This window comes from Triticum aestivum, chromosome 2B (assembly GCF_018294505.1).
Source record: "Triticum aestivum cultivar Chinese Spring chromosome 2B, IWGSC CS RefSeq v2.1, whole genome shotgun sequence".
Taxonomy (NCBI): Eukaryota; Viridiplantae; Streptophyta; class Magnoliopsida; order Poales; family Poaceae; genus Triticum; species Triticum aestivum.
This window is the reverse complement of record NC_057798.1, coordinates 152,764,276-152,769,833: the sequence shown is the minus strand read 5'-3', so window position 1 is coordinate 152,769,833 and position 5,558 is coordinate 152,764,276.

Below are 5,558 nucleotides of genomic sequence, written 5' to 3'. Positions count from 1 at the left end.
AACACGGGAGAGGCTTCTGTATCCAACACATCGGCCATAGAGTCGAGGCTGGCACCTGCAATGTCCTCGTCGTCTATGCCAGGGACATCATGGATCCTCATGGCATTATCGGGTAAATCCATGTCGATCGTGTCCTCACCGCTCTCCATGACGCCATCAGCCACGGCCGGGCCTTGGCGGCTGCCCCTGATGTAGCCAGGTTGACATTGAAGCAAACTTCGCCGACCTTGGGAGCTGCAAGGCTCGCCCTCGTCTCTGTTGCAGCAGATTCGCCCCTCAAAGCAGTAGCCCCTGGCGCAAGTCCTCCGCCTCCAGTGGCACCACCGGTCGAGCTGACTTCCAAGGTCGCCGCCATGTCAACCACTAGTGTGTCAGCGATGTAGAGCGCCTCGACGGTCGCCCCGGTGGAAGTTGTCAGCCCTTGCGTGGCGACCAGAAAACATGCTTGTAAAGAAAAGTCAACAAACGGATTAACTCCAAGGAGGGCTGGACAAAGGCAACGTACCTACACCCTCGGTGCCACTAGGAGGGGGAGCAGATAGATAAGAAGCACCAATAAGACCGGGGGCTCCCACGAGACCATTAGTGAGGCGACCCACGTCAACCATCAGAGCAGACTTTCCACACGACGGACATGCGGTAGCCCCGTGCTACTTCTTGATCTTGCATTGGTTTTTCCCATGAAGAGGAAAGGGTGATGCAGCAAATTAGATATAAGTATTTCCCTAAGTTTGAGAACCAAGGTATCAATCTAGTAGGAGGAACACAAAAGTCTCCAAATATTGCACCTGCACAAACAAACAAATACTTGCACCCAACACGATAAAAGGGGTTGTCAATCCCTTCACAGTTAATTGCAAGGATGAGATCTGATAGAGATATGTATAAAAGATAAGTAAAAGTGCAAAATAAAGTAAAGGTAAATAAATTACATCAAGATATTTTTGGCATTTTTGGTTTTATAGATCTGGAAATAATATGATTGTAAATAGACCCGGGGGCATAGGTTTCACTAGAGACTTCTCTCTTGAAAGAATGCGTAGTTATGACGATATCTAAGGCAATGATCATGAATATAGGCATCACGTCTGTGACAAGAAGACTAACTCCTCCCTTCATCTACTACTATTACTCCACACATCAACCGCTATCCAGCATGTATATAGTGTATTAAGTTAACAAGAATGGAGTAACGCCTTAAGCAAGATCACATGATGTAGAGGGATAGATCCAAGCAATATGGTATGAACCCCATCTTTTTATCCTTAATGGCAACAATACAAATATGTGCCTCGCTAGCCCTACTGTTACTTAGTGAGGACACTACAAGATTGAACCCATCACAAAGCACCTCTCCCATTGCAAGATAAAACAATCTAGTTAGCCAAACCAAATCAATAGATCAGAGAGAAATACAAAGCCATCTTAATCATGCATAAAACAGTTTAGAGCAGACTCAAATAATATTGCACATACGCAAACAAACAAATACTTGCAGACAGTGCGATAAAAGGGGGTGTGAATCCCTTCACGGTTAATTGCATGGATGAGATCTCATAGAGATAGGTATAAAAGATAAGTAAAAAGTGCAAAATAAAGTAAAGGTAAATAAATTGCATGAAGGTATTTTTGTATTTTTGGTTTTATATATCTAAAAATAATATGATGGTAAATAGACCCACGGGCATAGGTTTCACGAGAGGCTTCTCTCTTGAAAAGAACGCATACGGTGGGTAAACAAATTATTGTTGAGCAATTGATAGAAAAGAGCATAGTTATGACAATATCAAGGCGATGATCATGAATATAGGCATCACGTCCGTGAAAAGTAGACCAACTCATGCCTGCACCTACTACCATTACTGCACAAATCTATCCAGCATGCACCTAGTGTATTAAGTTAACAAGAACGGAGTAACGCCTTAAGCAAGATGACATGATGTAGAGGGATATATCCAAGCAATATGGTATGAACCCCATCTTTTTATCCTTAATGGAGACAATACAAATACGTGCCTCGCTACCCCTACTGTCACTGGGTGAGGACGCCGTAAGATTGAACCCATCAAAAAGCACATCTACCATTGCAAGATAGATGAATCTAGTTGGCCAAACCAAATCAATAGACCAGAGAGAAATACAAAGCTATCTTAATCATGCATAAAAGAGTTCAGAGAAGACTCAAATAATATTCATAGATAATCTGATCATAAATCCATAATTCATCGGATCCCCACATATGCACCGCAAAAAAAGATTACATCAAGTAGAACTCCAGCAACATCGAGGAGAACATTGTATTGAAGATCAAAGAGAGAGAAAAAGCCATCTAGCTACTAGATATGGACCCGTAGGTCTATGGTAAACTACTCACACATCATCGGAAGGGTAGCAAGGTTGTTGTAGAGCCCTCCATGATCGAATCCCCCTCCAGCAGAGTGCCAAAAAAGGCCCCGGGATGGGATCTCACGAGAATAGAAACTTGCGGTGGGAGAAAAGTATTTTTGGTGTGCCCCCTGGTGTAGGGGGATATTTGGGTATTTATAGAGATGAGATTAGGGTTAGGAGAGTCTCGAGGGGACCACATGGTATAAGGGCTCCCCCAGGGCGCGACCTCCAGGCTTGTGGCCACCTCGTGGCTCCTTTGGCCTCCTCCTGAAGCTTCATGGTTATCTTCTGGTCCAAGAAAAATCCTGAAAACGTTCCGTTCCGTTTGGACTCCGTTTGGTATTGATTGTCTATAAAAGACAAAAACAAGGAAAAAAACAGCAAGTGGCACTTGGCACTGGGTTAATAGGTTAGTCCCCAAAAATGATATAAAATAGCACCAAAATGCATATAAAACATCCAAGATGGATAACATAATAGCATGGAACAATAAAAAATTATAGATACATTCGAGACGTATCAAGCATCCCCGAGCTTAATTCTTGCTCATCCTCCAGTAGGTAAATGATAAAAACAAAAATTTTGATGTGGAATGTGTGGCACCTCGATCCGCTTGGAGCAGGGCGCCTTCGCACGTCAGCTCAGAATAACACCTGACGCACGATAGGTCCATGATACAACATTCCAGGTACAAGAATATTCATCAAATACATGTGTATATGATTACATCAGTGATGAATATAATCTTCTGGCATAGCCATATGGCTATTTACATGATAGTGAAAGTCTATTTAGATGGCGGCGGAAGTCTTGGCAGCATATCAATCAGGCTGGGCTCCACAACTCACAGGACTGGCAAGATTAAGACCTAGCACGACGGAACAACAAACAATTTAGTCACGACCTACAAAACTGGCATGACACGCCAGGTCAGTACATTGAATGTACTTGCAAGACAACCAAATACATAGCATCCAAACAAACAGATGACAAAGCAAGAACCAAGCGTCTACAACAACCTATCTCCTTTCAGAAACTAAGCATGGCATGATATCAACCAGAGACATAAATCAAACTAAAATCATGGCATCTACTAGCATGGCAACAACATGGTATATCAAATTTACTTCTAACATGGCAATGACAAAACATGGCATAGCATAGCATCTTGATCATGACATAATCTAAGCATGGCATAAGTTCAATCAAAACATGGCGTAAACTCAATCCAAACATAGCATGGCATCCTGAAACTATGCTGAAAATAAGCTACCGATCATATCCAATGTACACATAACATGCTACCGTCGTGCAATCATCTCATGTTCTCCCATGGTTATTTAAATGCAAATAAAAACTTACTACTCATGCAATGCAACCAAACTTGCGCACTGAGTCCCTCGGACTCTCTTACCAACGTGTTGCCTCGCAACTGAACGGTGATTTTGACGAGTCACAAACGGAACCATACTCGGTTCAACGGGTTACCTTGTAACCAAACAGTGATATTTCCGGCAATAACAACCATGACTAACACTTGGTCTCAAACGGTCACCGAGACCTCGTCCTGTGATCATCTCAACACATCATTGTGACTTCTCATGACTATTCCATAGTCCAAGTCACCATATTCTTGTTACCACATTACTTAAATTATTTATTTCAGGTTTATCCTCCATTTCGACCAAGACCCAATAGTGTGACCTACTATGAACTGTGTTGCTATCGATAGACTTTATAAACACTCAGCAGAGGTAGCACACTGTACCCACACCATGGAACCACTACTAGGAAAAGGGCTATAGATGGAAATGACACTAATGGCGCACCAGACAAGTGGTGCGCCATTAGTATATACTAATGGCGCACCACCCTCTAATGCGGCATTAGTGTTGAAACTACTAATGGCGCACCCTGACCACGGTGCGCCATTAGTACCAAAATTTTTTTTGAACTAGTGCGCCTGTCCAAACATACTAATGGCGCATCCCCTGGTGGTGCGCCATTACTAGTTGTAACTAGTAATGGCGCACCATCCAGGAGGTGCGCCACTAATGTTATTTTTTTATTATTGCTTTTATTCCTTTTTTTGCAAAAGTTCTAATGGCGCACCGCCAGGGGGTGCGCCATTAGTAACCTGGATTACTAATGGCGCATTTGTTGCTGGTGCGCCATTAGTAAGTGGGCAGCAACAAGATATTTTGGACAGCCTCTCCTCCCACACTCACTTTCTCCCCACTTCATTCTCTCCACCGCCTCCTCCTTGTCTCGGGTGCCTCCTCTTTTTCACCTCATTTCCACCATAGATTCATTCAAATTAAGTGGTTAAGTTACCTTGTTTTGCTAGGTAAGTAAGGGGGGAAGCTATATTTATGTTGTTCTCCCTACAAACAATGTGCACATGCACTTTTTATGGCCTAGCTAGATCTATGTATGTTCGTGGTGTTGCATATGTTTGTGGTGTTGCATATGTGTTTGTGTTTGGAGGTGTACCGGTATTTGAAATGCGATAGTTGCCAATATTTTGCCGGAATGTTGATTCATTTCCGTTTCGGCGAGAATTTTGGCATTAAGCATTCTTTTTGGTCCTATTTTTAGGGAAAGTCATGCCAAATTTTTTCTTGGTTCTAAAATATCGTTTTGCTCTACCCCGCAGGCGACCATGGTCCGCACGATGACCGAAGGCATCGTGAATAGGTTTTTGAGGTCCGCGAAGGCCGAGATGCTTCAAAAGAACGAGACGGAGATAAGATGTCCGTGTCGAAGATGCAAGCTGAATAGCCTTATTGCGGACCCGGATTCCGGGCAGGTGCGGGACCACCTGCTCTTGCGTGGTTTCATGGATGGCTATCGGTGGCAAGGTGATGATGATGACTACGAAGTCGTTCATGGGGGCCGGGCAAGAAATGAGGAAGGGCAGCAAGACAACCACCGCGGCTCGGGGGGGGCGAGAAGACGAAGAATCCCCAGGAGATGATCACGACGGTGATGCTGTACACAGTCATCATGTAGAAGATGCAGGACATGATGATGATGCCGGCGGAGCAGACGACGTTGGACCATCGATGGGCTGGGTGCAGGACCCTCATATTCAAGAGCTGCTTCTCAAGCAGACGGATAACGCAAGAGCTGCCGCCCGAGAGAAAGCCAAGATGGATCAACTTGAGTTA